A 20,115-nucleotide genomic window follows, 5' to 3' on the forward strand; every position below is an offset into this window, starting at 1 on the left:
AGCTATCGATTGGCCGAAGTACGCCAGAGGAAGCATGTGCGCGAAGCACAGCATTTTAGCTGCCGCAGTAGCAATCTGTGCTGTTCACAGAGTGGCTGACTGTTAGCAAGTCAGCGAGGTGAACCTCGGGCTTAAGACAGCAGGAAGAGCCAGGTGACGTGAGAAGTGATAGCTTTGGTTAACAGTTTGTTTCCCAACACTGGCTCTATCCGGCTATACTATGACTCCGCCCTGCAAAAGGTTATGTGTTCCTACGTCACGGTCCTCGCTAGTCTTCCTGTTGACAACATGTTGTCATTCCTGGCTCGAGTTCAGACTTCACCCTGATTCGCTGCCGCAGAGCCTTTCTTTCAACAGATAGTCAGACATCCCAGATTTTCAACAATTCCTAACGTCTTGTGAAATGTTGGGATGTCCGGCTTTATTTGGTGATCACTCTGTAACCCGTCGACATCTATGCGTGGGTAGAGCTTGTTTCGGGACCTTTTTTTGCAGGTGGTTGTGCTTGTACAGCAGGTCTTGTTTGCTCCAAGTTGCCGTCCGATTCAAATGGCAAGTTGAAAGTACTACTAAGGAGTTCTGGGCAATGAGAAGGAGAATAATCAAATTCGCAGTATCGGTGTCTGTTTAGTTGGTGGGAATATCAGGTTAGTAGATAAAGTGCACCACCGTCAGGAAAGCAAAGTAAGGAGAAATACCGCCGCTTCAGTTCCACTGAACGGACTGTTGTGCTGTGGCAGCCAGTCACTCTGTCAGGCCGAGTCAGCCTCAATAGTACAAACATTTCAGAGGCATAAGCGGAACATTTTGAGAAATCGCCTCCCTTTTCCATCGGTCAGTCATTCTTTAATGTGCTGGAGTGAGATGTCGAAGACAGTGGACAGAGTGAGAACTGGACCCAGACTGAGGTGTGCAGTGACAGGATGAGCAGCTTTAAGTGGTGTGGGTGTATTTTAAGAGAGGGTAGGAAAGATGGGAAATAAGTGCCCGATTGTGAACTATGATGGCTTGAGAATGATGGGAGACATCAGTGGCAGGAAGAGGTCATGACCAGAAAGAGGAGGGGGGGGAGACACAGGAGTCGCGAGTAGGGGGGAGAGAGTGAGAAGAGATTTGGGTGATGATGATTGGGGAAGCCATACTGGAAGTTGCCAAATCCAAACAGGAGTTAATTGATAAGATGCTAAGATGCTTTTGATGATTGAAACCTGTGTGTGTGTCCTGAGGTGGCAGACAGCTGGATTTACTAACTGAGCATGTAGGGCTTGCTACCACATGACAAGATGAGAGCGTCTCTCTGGTCACTCACTCATATTGTAATTGCATGTATATCTGCTTCGCCGCAGCGGACATTCCGTCGGGCTGCAGCCGAATCTGACGCGTGTGCAGATCGGACGGCCCCCGGCCGTCCTCCGCACACGTCAATCAATCAATCATAGCATTTGTAAAGCGCACTACATACCCGTGAGGGTCTCAAGGCGATAGGGGGGGACGGGACACTGCTACTGTTCGAAGAGCCAGGTATAGAGGAGTCACCTGAAGTTTAGGAGGTCTTCGGTCTGCCGTAGGTGGATGGGGAGGGTGTTCCACGTCTTGGCAAGGTGGGAGAATGATCTGCTGCCCATTGGTCACTCTTCGGATGCGGGGGACTGTGGCGACGGTGCGGTCTGCAGAGCGGAGCTGGCGGTTGGGGGTGTAGAGGCTGAGGAGGCTGTTGAGGTACGCTGGTCCGGTGTCGTGGAGTGCCTTGTGTGTGTGGGTGAGGAGTTTGAAGGTTATCCTCTTGATGGGGAGCCAGTGCAGGTCTCTCAGGTGGGGTGTGATGTGGCTGCGGCGGGGGATGTCGAGGATCAGGCGGGCGGAGGCGTTCTGGATGTGTTGGAGCCGCTTCAGGAGTTTGGTCGGGGCTCCTGCATAGAGTGCGTTGCCGTAGTCCAGTCTACTGCTGACGAGGGCCTCGGTGACAGTCCTTCTGTTGAAGCAGGAGGAGGAGATGGCATTGACCTGCTTTGTCATGGAGAGTGTGGAGTCGAGGATGACCCCTAGGTTCCGTGCGTGGTTGGTGGGTGTAGGGGGTGCGGTGCTCCTAGTGAGGTCGGCCACCAGGAGTCGTCCCAGGCCGAGGGGGTGGACCCGAGGATGAGGACCTCCATCTTGTCCAAGTTCAGCTTCAGTCGGCTACGGCCTTCATTCCTTCGTGGAGGTTGGTTTTGGTGGTGTGGGGGGTCTTTGGTGAGCGATAGAATCAGCTGAACGTCGTCGGCGTAGGAGATGATGTTCAGGTCGTACCGTCGGTCGACTTGGGCGAGTGGTGCCATGTAGACGTTGAACAACGTTTGGCTGAGGGATGAGCCTTGGGGTACGCCACAGATGATCTCGGTGGCTTCGGAGCGGAAGGGGGGGGAGGCGGACGCTCTGGGTTCTTCCGGAGAGGAAGCAGATGATCCAGTCCAGGGCCTTCTCTTGGATTCCGGCGTCGTGGAGGCGTGCTCTTAGTGTGTGGTGGCAGACTGTGTCGAAAGCGGCTGACAGGTCCAGGAGGATGAGAGCCGCGGTTTCTCCGTTGTCGAGCAGAATCCTAATGTCGTCGTGGCGGCGATGAGGGTAGTTTCGGTGCTGTGGTTGCTGCGGAACCCAGACTGTGACTGGTCCAGGATGTTGTTCTATTCGAGAAAGCTGGTCAGTTGTTTGTTGATGGCCTTTTTGATGACCTTCGCCAGGAACGGGAGCAGGGAGATGGGTCAGAAGTTCTTGAGGTCCTTGGGGTCCGCCTTGGGTTTCTTTAGTAGGGCGTTGATCTCTGCGTGCTTCCAGCTCTCCGGGAAAGTCGCCGTCTCGAAGGAGATGTTGATGGTTTTCCGGAGGTGGAGTGCGATGGTGCTGCCAGCTTTGTTGAAGATGTGGTGTGGGCAGGGGTCTTCCGGGGAACCGGAGTGGACGGTGTTCATGATCTTGATGGTGTTGTCGTCGTTGATGTTGGTCTAGGCGAGCAGGTGGTTGGTGCGGGTGGTGGTCGTGGGAGCGGGGGTGTCGGCGGTTGCCGGCGTGGTGGTGATGGCGTCGAAGCTGTCGTGGATGTCTGCGATCTTGCGATGGAAGAAGGTGGCCAGCGGGTCGTACAGGTCTTGTGACCGTGGGATGTCGTTGGTGTTGGAGCTGGGGTTGGAGAGTGCCTTCACGATGCTGAAGAGCTCTTTGCTGTTGTGTGCATTGTTGTTTATGCGGTCTTTGAAGGCGGTCCTTTTGGCGGATCTGATGAGTTGGTGGTGTAGGCAGGTGGTGTTCCTATGGGCCGTGTAGCTTTCAAGTGTTCTTTCGCGGGTCCAGTCGGGTCTGCGGGTGGGATCTGGGCGAGGGTGGCGGTTAGCTGGTCCTCGGTGATCTTGCCCCAGCTGCGGCGAGGCATCTGCCGGGTGCTATGGTGTGTGGTGGGTTTCCGGAAGGTGACGTGGATACAGCGGTGGTCAGTCCAGTGGAGTTCGGTGGTGCGGTCGAAGAAGACGTGGGTGCTTGCTGAGAAGATGGGATCAAGCGTGTGGCCGGCGGAGTGGGTGGGTGTAGTGACGAGTTGTCTGAGTCCGATGTTGCCGAGGTTGTCGGTCAGGGTGGAGGAGTTGGAGTCGGTGTTGTTCTTGAGGTGGAAGTTCAGGGCCCCGAGGAGGATGTGGTCCGTGGAGGCGAGGGCGCGTGTGCTGATGAAGTCGGCGATGGAGTCGCCGAACTGCGGTCAGAGTCCGGGGGGTTTGTAGATGAGGATGCCTCTGAGGGTGGTGTTGGGGTCGGTGTGGATCTGGAAGTGCAGGTGTTCGGCGGTGCTGAGGGTGTTGGCGGCGTCTGTCGAGATTTTGTAAGTGTTTCTGTGGACGATGGCGATTCCGCCTCCTGTTCCGTTGGTGCGGTCCTTGCGGGTGATCTTGTAGCCTTCCGGGATGGCTATGGTGATGTCAGGTGCCGAGGAGGGGGTCAGCCAGGTCTCCGCCAGGAAGGCGACGTCTGGGGCATTGGTGTTGAGTAGGTCCCAGAGTTCGGCGGCGTGTTTGCAGGCAGAGCGGGTGTTGAGGAGGAAACATCTGAGGTAGTTGCATTCTTCGGTGGGTAGGTTGGCGGGCCTGATGCTGGTGAAGCAGCAGTTCCGGCAGGAGAAGGGTCCTTGGGTGCGCTTCGGGGTGGCCAGGCAGCAGGTGCGAGATCGTCCGGCGTTCAGTGCATGGAGGGTGCTGGGGTCGTAGCGGAGGCGGGTGTCATGGCGCTTGCGGGGACAACAGAACAATTATGCACAGAAGCAAATGGGGCACAGAGGGGAAGCGAAAATAGAAAACAATATGGTACAAGTTAGAGGGAGTTGGGCACAGCGAGAGCGAGATAGCACAGGGATACCAGTGTTACGGGCAATGCGGGTCCAGGCGGCGAGACCGGCAGGGCAGACAGGGCCGTGTAGCAGCGAGGGGGCGACCTGCCTGCGAGCAGGGGCAGAGGTCGTCCACCGTGACGTCGCATTGAAAAGGATATAGCGCCTACTACCCCTTGTCTCGGAATTTACTCTTTTAAAAGAAAGTACCTAAAGCTTGTCTAGACATTCATTTGGAACCACTTTCGCAACTCGGAGGGTTAGGGGTCTCCCCATGTCACGGACAAGCATCATCACAACTATTTGCTCCATTAAAACGGCTAGTAAGGGTTTGGGACCGACTACCACTCTGTTTCCTATAGTATCCATGACGATACGTCAAATCGGTTTTCAGGGAGTAGCACGCTACTCTGAAACTCAAAATGGATTAGTAGTGGATTTGTATAGTGAAATTTGAGTTCATTTGAGTGGTGGACATGCAAGTCCGTTACTTGGATTGAAAATGATAATGGGGGATAGAAGAGGGAAGAGACTAGAAACTGTTTATTGGAAGATCATAGAAGTAAGATGAGGTTTGGGCTGAGTATAAGGAGCAATGGAGGAGGGAAGCATCTCTAGAAATGGATTAGGGAGATCATAGTAGTAACATTAGTTTTGGGATGAGGCAAAGGAGGGATAGGTGAGGGAAGAATTTAGAAGGGTTGTTTGGGAGATCATAGTATTAAAATGAAGTTTGATGTGATCCAAGAAGGGATAGTAGAGGGAAGAGTCTATTAGAATGAGGTTTGAGGTGAGTCAGAGAGTGGAGGAAGCGGATATATTGAGAGAGATATAGGGTGAAATATAGGGTAGTGCATTGAAGTGAATCAAAGTTTTTTTGTGTGTAGGAGTTTAAGTAATAAACGTATAGATAAATAAGGAAAATATTTATATCAAGAAATACACATATCTAGATTTAACAACTCTACTTCTCATAGTAAACTGTTAGAGAATATTGCTGTACCATTTCGATAAGTATATATTCTGTATTTCTACTTGTAAATTGCTTTTCAATTTGCAATGCTTAATTTGAATGCTTACACTTTTCGTTGCTATTATTCCCCCCTCTAACTAGACATTGGTGTATGTTTTTCTGAGAATCTCCCTCTCCTCTTTTTCATGCGTCAATGTTATGCTTTATTGAAATAGTTTATTCTCTAATTTTATTCTAGGTTTACTTATTGTCACTGCTTAATTTTCTGTACAAATGTAATCAAATGTATTTATTTATAATCGGCTTCACTTTATATTCAACATTTTGCTAAATCTTTGAATATAGCATACTAAAACTTAAAAAAAACGCTTCTCACATTGGATTACACCAAATACATCACTCTGCCAACTATGCACTTCCGCGCGGTATAGTGTACTACCCGTACGATAATGTATGATACGATAATGTGCTACAACACCCCACAGTTGGGTATTAAGGTCTTCATTAATGCTACTATACAACATCCTTCCCCAACTAACAGCCCTCTGTCATTTAAGCTACAAAGTCTTTCGGACGTTATGGAAAATCACCAACTCTTGTCCGGTATTGTATTATGTTGCTTATTTTTCATTTCTTTTTGACTATGAGGTTGCTTGGCTTCTCTATGGTAGTGCCCTGGTGTTGCAGAGACTCCATTCCATTTCTGTGTACATTTTCTCAGCTTTCTCTGGACTGGTGAGTTTACTTGGGTTTTTGATTTGAACATAACTGGTTGTATTGGTGCCTTAGTTTCGTAAAGAATAATATGTTATTGGCTGATCTCTCTCCTAAATATTGACATGAAAATCCTCAGCAGTGTGCTGGTGGCACGTCTACTCCCTCAGTTGCCCTCCCTAATACACCCAGATCAATCTGGCTTTATTCGGAAGCGTAACACCCTCCATAATTTGAGACGGTTGGGCCATGTGTATCATGCTATGTAGCTCCTGACCGATGATTTTACCTTGGCATACCTTGACATAGAGCAATGCATACTCTAAACTCCTGCAATATAATTATGTACACCAGACATATCTTACTCCGTAATTACTGCATGGTATCTAGGATACTTGCCCAACTGGTTGCCCATAGTGTGGGACTCAGGTGGCAGATTTTCGGCATATGCTGTGGGTATGCTCATCCTTGTATTCCTACTGGCAAAAAATATTGCACAACTTGAATATGGCTTCGGGGTGGGGCTTGCAGATGGAGATCCTTCAGGTATTGTTGGGTTTGATTCCCTCTCCTGCAAAGAAAAAATTAAGCAGGAAGTTTGTCCTCCTTAGACTGGTGATGCTTGTGAAGAGGCGCATAGCCATTATGTGGCTCAGCCTGACACCCCTACATGCGTGGCGTGGATGATATACGTTTCTGAATGGGCAATTGCAGAGGAAGTGTGGATGAGACAAGTCCGTAGAGATGATAAACTGGAGGATGATTTACACGTTTGGTTGGTTATGCTATCTGCACTGAGGGAACCACGGGGAGTGATCACATCCAGGGAAGGGGATGCAAGATGCACTGCTTTACACCTTAGGAATGTTGAAAAGGGGGACAGGCAACACTGGGGTCTAGATGGATATGCCACGGGTGTGTTTGGACTATCCACCATGATCTCTTACTACCTTAATTGTGGAGGCCTAACACGAAAGCAGACCGGAAGGGGATGGGGGTGGTTTGTTATGTATTGGTTCTAGGGGATAAAAAAAGTAAAGTAAAGTCCACATTTGTAAAGCGCACATTCACCCGTAAGGGTCTCCAGGCGCTGGGGGCCGTCGGGAAGATTAAGCGAGCTATTGCCCAGAGTCACATGGTGCTGGGCTGACCTGCCGCCGGAGCCGGGGATCGAACCGTGGTCCCCAGATTCCAGCGTCAGTCGCCCTGGCCGCGGCGCCACACCTCTTCAAAAAGACACATGGACTGCCTTGCTCTCTTTTAGTATGACTGTTTTTGATGTTCTGAAATACAAATTCTATTCCATGAATATTTCTTATGAAGGCATTGTTCCATCTTTTCACTTACCCCCAATGGGTATGATCTATGCTACAGTATATGTACTTATGTTCCAGTTGAATCAATATATGCTTACCAAAACAGAGTAATTCAAAATGACATGATACTAAATGTAATATCCTATGTGATGAACTGTCTATGTGCTATCCCTATAAACCAATGAAGTTTCATTTAAAAAAACAGGATGCATAGATGGGGCAGTGGTTCCAACGCCCTACAGACATTGGCTTTCATGTCAGTGTTTTTCACTTTTAGGATTAGCCCACTAGTCTGTAATTCGATGTTGGTGTGTGGAACGTCAGGCATAGTGAGTAAAGGCATACAACTGTGTTACTTCTACATCTGAATTGCAAGGAGGGAAAGTACAATGTGACAAAATAATCACCCACTGGCAGCGTGCAACTGTACTTATTGGGCTTTGTTCAATGGCAAACATCCCAAATTAATAGTTGTCGTTTCCCTGGTGGCATGCCAGTGGGTTGGACTTGACTCTTTCTGCCGTGTCCTCCCCTAACATTTTGCTTTTATCCAGCTGTTTTATGAACCCATTATCTTTGTCTTTTAGTACTGTGCACACTTTAACACTGCTAACCAGTACTAAAGTGGCTGTGTTCTCTCCTTTAAACATGGGGAAATTGTCTTACACCCAATTGGCGCATTTAATTTACTTGTAGGTCCCAAGTATAGTGGTACAATGTGTCCCCAGAGCCTGTAAATTAAATACTACTAGTAGGCCTGCAGCACTGACTTGCCATCCATTTAAGTAGCATTTTTAAACATGTCTCAGGCCTGCCATTGCAGCCTGTGTATGCAGTTGTAACTGCCCATTTTGACCTGGCAAAATAAACATTGTGCCTGGCCTAAACCTTTTCAATACATATGCCACCCCTAGAGTAGGCAGGGTGCAGTGTATTAAGAAAGTTGGACATGTCTTTAAGTCTTACATATCCTGGTAGTGAAAAACTCTTTAATTCATTTTCACTACTGCAATGTAATAAGAGCGAACTTTCTATTGGCAGGAGGTAGCAATATCAAGTTTGGCATTTAAAGAATTGTATTTAAAAAATAAAAACACTTTTAAAATTTAAAGAAAAAAGGTACAAGTCTCTCAAAATAAACATACAATAAACGGTACCGCCTGTACCCTGCTACCCCCCCCACCCGTAAGATGGGAAATACTATCTGTGTGCACATCAGCCTCATCCATCTAGACTGTGATATGCCGACCTCATTTGTTCCAAATCTTCTCATATTTGCGGGAACACCGCAATGCAGTGTAAATTGTCTTTGGACAGTCCATGGCATTCATCCAGCCTGTCATAGAGGGAGCAACAGGGGAGTTCAAATGCCTGGCTATATCTCTCTTGGCCAGCAACATTCCCAGCCCCACCAATGTCTTGCCTCCTTGAGACCCTCTCATATCGTCCAGAATACCAATAATGCGAGCACTGGGGGTTACCTCGAGGTGTAGTCCCACCACCCGGGCTAGGGAAGAGATAATAGTTGTCCAATTGATGTGAATAACAGAACAGGACCATGCCGTGTGAATTGAAGTCCCTCTGGCGTTCTTGCAGTCTTTTGCAAGCAGGGGAGGTATGGACCCGTGCTTTCCAAAGACAGAAGGGTGTAAGGTAGTGCTGATGGAGGTATTTGAACTGTAAGAGCCTGAGCCATGCTGATATTGCCAGATTGCAGAGAGCCATGCATGCATCCCTCCCATTTGCCCCGTCGAGGGGACCCTCTCCTTCACGTGACACATCAGATCCTGGGAATGTGTTACAAAGGTTTTGTAGATTTGCGAGACCACTCCTTTCCCCAAAAGACAGCTAAATACTCGCCCTTCCAGGGGACTATAATGTGGAACTTCTTTCAGCTCCGCCTGGTGCTCGGAAAGGACATGTTGCAGTTGTAAGTAATGAAAAAGCTGGGATTTATGCATCAGGAAGTCCAAATGGAGATCCTGAAAGGCCTTGATATGGTCCCGGTCTCCGACATCCCTTAAGCGTGATATCCCTTTACGATCCAATCCTTGGAAGCCCTCAAGGTTCACTACGTGTGCCAACTAGCGGCCTTCCTATAGGGGAGTCTCAAGCATGATTTTGCGGTCCCCTCTGGTGCAACGTATAGACCACCTCCAAACCCCACACTTGGTTAATTCCGGAAGGGACGCTGAGATTAGCACCCCTTAGAGGATTCCTGTTATACTAGCTAGGTCAATTAAGTATAATTCTCCCCAGTATGCTGGATCATCCCAGTCCCCATGCAACCAGTCACTTAGGGTCCGAATGTGAGCTGCTCAATAGTATGGGTGAATATCTGCCATGGTGAGCTCCCCGTTGTAGACAGTGCAAATGTATGTACTAAAGGGCACTCTTGGGTGCTTATTTGCCCGGGTCATCGATCACCCCAGTGTCACCAATGAGTGGAACTAGGAGGGGAAAGTTTTGAAGTGCTTAAAGTAGCAATGGGAGGATCATCATTATCTTGAAGAAGGCTATTCTACTCATAATGTTAAAGGGCAGGTTGTCCCATTGGTACACGTTCTGTAGGGCCCTCCGTAACAAGGGGCGAAGGTTAAGACACCAGGCAAGTTCCGGCTCCCAGGAAATGTGCACTCCAAGGTGTAAAAACTGAGACGGCATATGGTGATTCCAGGGTGCCAGGCCTCGTCTTGTTGGTCACTCCGTAGAGGAACCAGGAGAAATTTGTCCCAATTAACCCGCAAACCAAAGGCTATGTTGAAGGTGCTCAGAATTTGGATCAGACAAGACCCTACCTCCGCTGGCTGGGAGAAGAGCAGCAGAACATAAAACACATAGGGCAATCTTGTCCTCTGTTGCTTATCCCCAATCAAATCTCCACACCGGCGTGTCGTAGTGCACCAGGCCTCCACTGACTGTACGGCTATAGCCAGCACAAAGAGCAGGTGAGAGAGGGGGCAGCCTTCCTGGTGCCTCGCCTTATGGGTACCTAGGGGACAAGACTCCATTTATTCACACTTGCGCTAGTGGAGTCCCATAAAGGACCCTGATGAACACCCGTTACCTGGGGCCAAACCCAAATTGCTGAGGGTTTCCTTCAGAAATTACCATTGCAGTTTGTCAAAGGCCTTTTTGAAGTTAATAAGCAAAATTGATGCAGAACCTCCTAGGGACTGAATATGGGCCAGTGCCGAGTAAACTTCTCTGATGGAAGGTTCAGTACTGCGGCGAGGGATGGAGCCACACTGATCTGGGTGGACCATGTGGGGCAACACCACCAAGAGGTGGTTAGTGAGCAGCTTGGCATAAAACTTAACCTCTGTGTTGATGAGGAAAATGGGGGGGTACAAGGCTCATTGGTCCAGAGGACGATCAGGTTTAAGAAGGGAACCAGAGTCACTAAGTCTACTTCTGGCAGGAAGTGCCCTTTGGTGATCGCCTCCATAAAAATGTTCAGGATGGGGGAAAGTATCTCCAGATGGAGCTTACGATAATATTTCACCAGATAACCATCTGGGCCGGGGTTTTCCCAGAATTTAGATGCGAGAGTGCTTCACCCACCTCCTCGAGCGTTAGCGATGCCCCAGGGTGTCTCTGTATATCTGTGACCAGCAGAGTTTCGGACTCGCAGTCGGATGGGTGTATTTTGCATAAAGCGCCTTGAAGTATTTTGCAAAGACAGACGTGAGACCCAAGGACTTCTCCACCAACAGCCCAGACAGAGGCCTTGAACGCCCCCCTATAGCACTCCTGCCAAGTCCACAGTGCCCTTTTTTCAGGTCTATGAACAACCTCAACTCATCAGTGAAGTAGCCTTGAGGAATGCTCATCGGTAAGGAGCCAGGTGTTAAACCGTAGCAATGGGGGTTCTCCTGTATTTGGAGCTCTGAAGTGCACTGTTACGGGGCATGGTCAGATATCTCCCAAGGAAGGATTTGAGATTCTGTAGTGTGTAGGAGGCCGGAGGCTGGGAGGAATATGTAGTCCGTGCAGGACAGCAAACCATGTTCTGCCGAGGCATGTGTGTATACACATCTACTGGGATTCCATATATGCCAGGTGTCACTAAGTCCCAATCCAGTTGTCCAGTCCACCAAACCCCTCTCTGGCCGCTGGGGACCGTCTGTGGACCTCTATCAGTCTTGTGGGTCCATTATTTCATTTTTTTTGTTTAAATTTGTTAATTGAATAAAGAGTTTTGAAATGTTTTGATACAGGGTCGACAAACTGCTGGTTAATTTACATGAGTGCCTGCATTGCACAATAGGACATATAGTACAGCCTAGCGGGGGCGTGCATGCTCTGCTCGTACGTGTTTCACGTGGTATGCATCGTATCCGTCAACATTTTAATGAACCGGGAATACAAAGAACTGGGATAGATTGGTGTTGTATTACTTAGTCTACGTGGCGCTCCCTACCCAGCTTGACTCCCCACTGTCTCCTCCGCGGTGCATGCATCACACTACTATCTGCTTGGGTTATGAGATTCCAGCCGCGACTGATTAGATAAACATAACCTGGCTAACTACGTGAGCGAAGCAGCCCGAATCCCTATACTACAGGATACCCGGCAGGGATGTGGAATTCATATAGCCCAATGCCCAGGACATATTGTTTGGGGTCACGGGCAACACATTTTCATATGTATTTTGTCCTTGGAACAAGTAGGCTCAACCACCTGCAGCACGAACCCTTTGGCTGCCAGTTTGCAGTACCACATTATTGATCAGGAAACAGCACTGTCTGCAGTTAAGGTAATATTTTTGTCCAAATGCTTCAACACCCTCCAAATGCTCCGGAAAATCTACAGGTGGATCCCCACCGCAACCAGTAGAACGGTCATCCAGGCGCTCGTCAGCAGCAGGCTGGACTACGGCAACGCACTCTAAGCAGGAACCACAGTTAGTTACACTCCAGAAGAGACTCCAGGGCATACAGAACACCACCGCGCGCCTCGTCCTCGGACTCCCCCGCCACACCCACATCACCACCCACCTACGAGAACTGCATTGGCTCACAGTCAACAAAAGGATCACCTTCAGGCTCCTCGCCCACAAAGCTCTCCACAACGCCGGACTGGCATACCTCAACGAACGACTGTCTTTCTACAATCCGAACCGCCAACTGCGCTCCACCAACCTCTCCCTCGCCACCGTCCCACGCATCCAACCAACGACCACCGGTGGCACATCCTTCTCCTACCTCGCCGCAAAGACATGGAATATCCTCCCCGCCCATCTACTCAAGACCCAGGACCTGCTGACCTTCAGGAGACGCCTCAAGACATGGCTGTTCGACCAGTAGCTGCCTTCCCTCTCCCCCCGGCCCCTAGCGCCTTGAGACCCTCATGGGTGAGTAGCGCGCTCTACAAATGTATTGATTGATTGATTGCTAACGCTGTTCAAACTTGTATTTATGGTTCATTAATTGAAAGCCTTTATTATTAGGCTGAGTGCTCCAACTAAATGTTGTAAGCTCTGACTGCACTACTGATAGTAGTTTCAGTATAAAAATGTGTACATACTTTTTCGAAGTTTAGCAATATGAGGCATGTATAATGCTCCCAGAATGCTCTCTGATTTGATGCAAATATTTGCAGAAGCTTGAAAGCAAGAGTGAGGAGTCTTTGTATTCAAAATAAAATGTTTATAAAAAACTGAAAGCAGGAAAATAAACATTTTGCTAAACTACTGTAAACATTCAGGTACCATTTCTTTGCAGCATCAGTTAGTAACATGTGTTGATACATGCTAGTATTTCCCAAAAATATTCATAATGGAAAATCGGTGTAACCAGTTTCAATAGGATTATGGGAAACAAAAATAAACAAGCACTGGCAAAGCCACTAGATTAGAAATTGGTGGTCAGCTTTTTAGTTTTATCAATGTGTGACTTGTTTTGGCATGGTTTATGTAAACTTTATTGGTGTGGGACCTACCGGGTCCTCATAATTATAACAAACATTGGCAAAAGCAAAAACTGTTTTTTGGTCTCAAAAGACACACACTGCCACAGTAGCTACTGACACTGAACAAAACTACTTTGTGTGCCGATATGCTCCTTGTGAAAGAGCAGAATGCTGTACTCGCAGTGAAGCCAGCGGATACAGAGAGAGAGCGAGAGGGACAGAATTTTAATAAGCACAAAAAGTCACGGTCAACGTCAGACCAAATTAGGGACCCAATTATTAAAGAAAGTTTCTAAAGTGCACCCATGGTATGTGTCCTTGCATTAAGTGCAGCTATGCGGCTTTTGTGAATTCTAAAGAATTTACAGAAGTAGGACATGAAATAGTACACCTAGAAAATATTTGTGAACTGCATTTTATCATGAGCAAACATGCATGTGTAGATTTACTCATGCGAGAATCTGAGTGTTTGCAAGTTCACTTTAACCCAACCACTTCTTTCCAACTCTGAAAGAAGGTATACGTCTGCCATTGTCAGGAGTACATTTCCAACTTTTCTCAGTATGGGAAAAGACTAGAGAAGAGTTGTTGAAAACCACTACAACATGCAAGTTAGTAGATTTGCACAGACTCAAAAGGGTATTCTAACCCTGGAACTATTGCTTAACACTACCTTCAGCCTTAGTATTTAGATCTACAGAAACGTGGCAACATAAGCAGATTGCAAGTATTCAAACACTAACTTTGGAATGAGCCCTGGCATAATCAGAGAGGCTATGTCGGAGCTCTTATATAATGAGACTGCTGTCATAATTTGTCGCTGCACTAAATGGCACCACAGGGGCAAGTGGATTGGGTTACAGGACAAGTAGATTGATGAAGCAATCTGCCCCATGGATAAGTAGATATTTTATTGAATTCCACACCACCCTGTATTCTTTAATAACAAATGTGTTGGAACTTACAACTTCTGGAGCAGCAATATTGTCCAAACCTTTTGTTTCTTCCTTTTAATAGCAAAGGAAAACATGTGCACTGTTGCTTGAGGGCACATCAGGATCCTCCAGTCCCAGCATGCAGCCCAGTAACATTTGATATCAAAGTACTATTTCCCCCCTCTGTCCAGTGGAGTTAACCATGTTTAGTTTTCTGTTTAAATAGTAATCCAGTGGAACAAAGTTGTATTATCATGAAGATATTGTTGAAATGTTCTTTGAAACAGAACCATTGCACTATTCTGTGACTATAACAGAAACCAAACATTGACGTTACAATTTAATTAGCAGAGACAAGGGGACTAGAGTAAGACAGTCAACCAAGAGTATACACGACTTACCATCACAAAGGGAATACACAAAGAAAAGCACACAGAGAAAAAGGAGCTTGAGTAGCTGACACGCTTACATATACAATTCACTAAAAGCTCCCAAACACCTTCGTACATAACTCCCTGAAACTGATTTGAAAATATACCAGTTTCATATACATGTAGTAAAGTGAGTTTCTTAATCATTTGTCAATGTGTTTTCACCTTTTTAAAATCACTTAACCCTCTATTACTAATTGTTTCCAAAGCCATTTATTCTGAAATAAGTGGTGGATCGGAGGTTCTTAAATCTTGATCTATGAGTATATTTAATACAAACTAGTCGTATGGAACTTTGTTAGTCGACATGAAGGGGAAATTAGAAGCTAGCATTTAAATACATTTCCATAAACAGCAAAACCATTAAGCTCCACAGGAAACGTCAAGGAGAATTTAAAAACATTCAAAAAGGATTTATTAACAAAATCGGGATTAATCCATTAAGAACCCAAATTCAAGCATTATTAGTTACCAGTTTAAATGGTCATAGAGTCCGTAATTCAAGATAATGAAAAATAAAACGTTAGCAAGAATTACATCAAGAATACAGCGTATCCAGAAAATGTGTTCCATAAAGGAAATCCCTAATCTAAATTAACTAGTATGGTTAGAGAAAAAGGGCATTTAATTTAGGTAAATAAGGTAAGATGTAAGCCTCAGAAAACCAAATAAAGGTCTCTGAATGAGAGAAAAAGAATGCTTGGCAATAAATCCTTTACACGCAAGCTGTGCAGATGAGCAGAGGTGAGAACGGTCTTCTTAGTACCAAGTCAGCAATCATCTCTTCTAACTATTCCCAGGAATACACAGTATTATTATTATTATTATTATTATTAATAAACAAAAACATTAATTGCAACATTTTAGTTTTTTCCCACTCTCGGCAACAAATCATTTCTCTACAGACTCCGAGAGCATGTATCCTCCCAGCTTTCTTATGTCTGAATAATAAGCCATGTATGTGAATGTCTTTGAATTGGAAAACCAGGCAGACTGTTGGCTACAGTCCGCTCTTCCCATGAGTCGCTCTCTCACACTGGCATCTTCTTCTTTAATGAAAACCTCACTATCAAGTATACAATACATAGCAAATAACAATTCACTAGCTAACAAAAGGCATCAGTAAAAAACACAGCATATGTAATGGAAAAACACTTAATGTACGAAACAAACAAATATGAAATGTGCAGTCCTTCCAGCCTTTCACGTGTGACAGCCGACATTTAAGATGGCAATAGAAAGGTTGACTTGTTAACTATATAACATGTTAACTTTGGTGGTGCTCATAATGACTAAATACAATTGCCTACTAAAAATGATATGATTAATATGCACACGTTATTTAGCAGTGTGTGTCACATATTACGTACAACGGGTGTTAATTATACAAATGAAAAATGTTCACTCTCCCATATGTGACAGAGTGTACTAAAGCCAATCCTTACTCGAGATTTAACCTATCAATTGCTTCCTACTAACAAGATAAGATTCTACAACAGCCCAATATCATTCAACTTTGCTATAAAGACCACACACCATGGATCTAGTGGAATGAGATTACACCTTGTGGCCACTGAGTCGAATTGCCAAAGCATTTATCCAGAGGCTATGTGCAGTGAAGTCCGAGCAATGAACTGAGTTAATGTTAATGTTAATGTTATGGGTATCTTATATAGCGCTCGGCTACTCCGAGGAGTGTCCCGGCGCTTTCAAACCCACAGCAGACTAACAGAAGGCAGAAAGAAGAAAGAAAAGAAACATCAGATCATTGTCCATAGAGCCACGTCTTCAGACCTTTTCTAAAGGCCAGCAGGTTCGAGGTACTGCGGAGCGACAAAGGGAGGGCATTCCACAGCTTGGGAGCCAGGTGTTTAAAAGAACGCCCCCCCACCCTTGCTTTCCTAACAGAAGGAACAGTAGCAAGACCAAGAGATTCCGATCTTAGGGATCAAGCTGGCTTGTAGAAAGCAAGGCGTTTCTGAATGTATTCAGCTCCCACAGCATGGAGTGCCTTATGCGCCAGCGTAAGTGTTTTAAAAACAATCCGCTTACGAATAGGGAGCCAGTGTAGGGAATGTAAAAGGTCCGAGGCTCTCGCGCGACGAGGCAGACCAAAGACTGCCCGAGCCGCCGAGTTCTGGACCACCTGAAGTTATTGTAATAGATAGTCCGGAAGACCCAAATACAAAACATTTGAGTAGTCCAGCCTAGAACAGATGAGAGCCTGGACAGTAGTCTTCCTATGCGCGAGCGGGAGCAGGGGAAGAAACTTGCGCAACATTTTAAGGAGACCATAGCAAGTGCCCGTCAGACCAAGGATCTGGGACTTAAGTGACAGGCAGTTATCAATTTTGAGTGTATGGGGCGTAGCCTAATTTCTTTCCTTGAGCAACCAAAGGCTGTTTGCCTGTGATTTGGATGGCAAAAAGATTGTGTACATAGACTTGCTGAAGGTCGGCATTCAGTGCCTGTCATGTATGATTCATTTGCAGGACTCGAAAAATCATAAAAATGTTACTAGACCTGCAATCTACTTGACCTAACTGTAATGTACTTGACCCGTGAACTAGTCTTAAATTGTGTGATCCTAGACAAATATTTCGTCTTATCTCAGGGAATATCTTATGCATCCTTTTGACGAGGACTTAAATCTCGCTATTATGTCTCTTCCCACATGTAAAACTGCAGGACTGAATGGGCTCCCTAGTGAGTTTTATAAGTCTTATGCGGATATGCTGGCCCCCAGACTTCTTGAGGTCTACGCGGAGGCGTATGAAACAGGCCGTCTTCCGGCCTCCTTAAGAGAAGCCCTTTTGGGTATGCTATTGAAGCCTGACAAGGCATCTAATCGCTGCAACTCTTAAAGGCCCCTTTCATTATCAATATTGACGCTAGGATATTGGCCAAGATGATTGCTCTTAGGCTACAGCCCTTGGTTCCCATACTGGTGCTTCCTGACCAGTCAGGGTTTGTGCCCGCCTGGTCCACCACTCACAATCTACGCACACTGTTCGCCACCCTGCACTATTTCAACTCCGATCTTCAGGCCGTTGCGGTGCTGCTAGACGCAGCAAAAGCGTTTGATTCCCTTCAATGGGATTACATGTTTACAGTCCCCACGAGAATGGGTCTTCCCCCATTCTTCCTCCAGTGGATCAGAGTCTTGTACACCGAGCTGGTAGCCAGGGTTCGAGTTAACGGTTGGGTGTCGTCAGCCTTTCTCATTGGAAGGGGCACCCGGCAGGGTTGCCCCCCCCGTCGCCGCTGCTTTTTGCACTGGCTTTAGAGCCTCTTGCTTGCAAGCTGCGCCAGCTGCATGCGTTGGCGGCATTGAGGTTCCGGCAGCGCCCGATTATAGTTTCGCTTTATGTAGACTACATGCTCTTGTACGTCCGCAAACCTGCAACCTACATTCCAGCCTTGCTTCGCGAATATGTGAAATATGAAAGTTTCGTCCAAAGTCGACGGTGTTTCCCCTGACAGCTGGCACTTGCGAGATCGAATTGGACTTCCCGTTGTCCTGGACCCAGGACCCAGTGAAATACCTGGGTGTTTGGCTATATAGGGACGCTGAGCAGGTAATTTCCATGAACTATGGTCGCACCATTTCTCAAATTACAGACAGGACTGAGTGCTGGGCCCGGCTGCCTCTCGCTTGCGTACCACATTGCGGTGATCAAAATGACCATTTTACTCACACTATGTGGAAAAGTCAGCCCATAACACACCTGATGCCCAGGCTGCTGGCGCAGGACGCCTCTTAGTTCCCATCTTGAACAATTACCAAATAAAGAGACGGGCGCTGGAAGCAGGAAAACAAGAACAGAGTTTTATTTCTCATGAGGAGAGCCTGTCATTTCGGACACTCGCATAGTGTCTTCAGGAGGTGCTCTAACAAGTTTCTCTGAGGCTTCGTCTTTTATACACATGTTTATGATGCACAAACATTCCTTATTGCAATAAAGACGCTTTGAAGTAGGAAAAAGCATGCTTGGAATCCCAGCTTCAGGCCTATTCCCATACCAGTCGCTCAGATGTCATCCTCCCCTCCTAAATGTAACAAGAGATTGTGATCTCTCAGCCGGACATTCCTACAGGACACGAGGGCAGGAGGGGATGATCAGATCAAAGGTTGGGCAGGCGATAAGATCGGGCACTTCGGTTGGTGTATCACGGTTTTGTTATGCTGGGCAGGAAAAGGGGGGGGGGGTGTACATCCACGGGGCTTGGTCTTAAGACTTGGGACCGGGTCGAAAGGCCAAGTGCAGCTGGGGGGGGCTCGTCAGCTGAGGGGAAGGGTGTTCTTGGGAGGAAATGGGGGGGTGTGGGTCAAGCAGGAGTGTTACTTCTAGAGCAGGGTCATGCAGAGGGAGAGGGTTTTATGGCCGATGCATGAGCAGTGCGCGCGGGGAGGGGTGCCGGGGGTTTAACAAACCGGCAGAGAGGCCATAGTGCCTAAAATGGTTGTCGTGTACGTGTGTGCATGGGTCTATGCTGGCGGGGTAACACAGTCAGTGTTTCACGATATCCGTTCTGCTTACAACAAGGGGTACAGTGAACACAAATGAACGCCGCTTATGTGCATATACATTGCCATTTTCAACAACTATTGTATCTATTTGTAAACATTCCTATTTGTCTGAATCTCTCTCTCTTTAAAATGTTGCAGTCCGCCCTATTGTCGTTCGTCTGGGGGGTGGGAAAGCCTTGATGTAGCTGGAATACTCTTGTGCAACCATTGGACCGTGGCAGCTTTGAGGCACCAGACATGCGGCTCTACTACTTGTGCGCCCATGCGCAATTCGCGCACTATTGGTTTTATCGGCAGCGGTTCCTACCCCACACGGCGATTGAGGTGGATGCTATTCTCCCGTTGCCGCTTGTGGCGACAACCCTTTCGGATGGTGGTGGGGGCCCTCGGGTAGAGATTAACCCAGTACTGTGTACTGCCTGGTCCTGGCGGGTCCTTGCTTCTTTTTGATTTCCTTCTTTCCTTTCTGATCTGTGACTCAGTAGGAATTGCTGCAATGTGACGCCCATGATGTATGCATGTCAATAATGCTGAAGATCCTTTGTTTATATGATGCCACACCCTTTCAAGTGCCGGTGGGGGGGGGTTTGGGTTGGGAGTGGGGGGTAGTTGGCTTTAATGAGCTGTTTGTTTATGTATGCACTGCATATCTCTGCTGCATTTTATACTTGAAAATGCTTGTGTTGTTTCATGCTATGAAGATGCTGATGGCTCCCTATTGGAGCACGTGTACTGTAACAGCAAGCTATTCAATAAACAAATAAAAAAATAATTTGTCTAATGGAGCCGCCTTTTTCTTTATTATCAAAAAAGAGAGCACCTTCAAATATGCAAGTTCACTATTTCTGCTGTACAAAAACTCTTTTTATTTACTAGACTAAACGTTTGCTCCATGTATACCAAGAATCGAGCCTATATATAGGGTACACATGATTCCTGGCTTGCTTCTTAGTT

At 46.9% G+C, this 20,115-nt stretch overlaps 1 protein-coding gene across 2 annotated transcripts in view; it reads left to right on the forward strand.

Annotated features, from left to right (window-relative positions):
- Positions 1–525: 525 nt before the first annotated feature.
- Positions 526–20,115, forward strand: part of BRCA2 (BRCA2 DNA repair associated) — a 480,797-nt gene continuing 461,207 nt past the window's right edge. The window contains exon 1 of one of the 2 annotated variants that reach the window (XM_078657152.1): positions 526–647. The gene's annotated coding sequence lies outside the window, so the exon portion shown is untranslated. The remainder of the gene's footprint in view (positions 648–20,115) is intronic. The other variant, XM_078657154.1, reaches the window with a different exon arrangement.

Source organism: Lissotriton helveticus, chromosome 8 (assembly GCF_964261635.1).
Source record: "Lissotriton helveticus chromosome 8, aLisHel1.1, whole genome shotgun sequence".
Taxonomy (NCBI): Eukaryota; Metazoa; Chordata; class Amphibia; order Caudata; family Salamandridae; genus Lissotriton; species Lissotriton helveticus.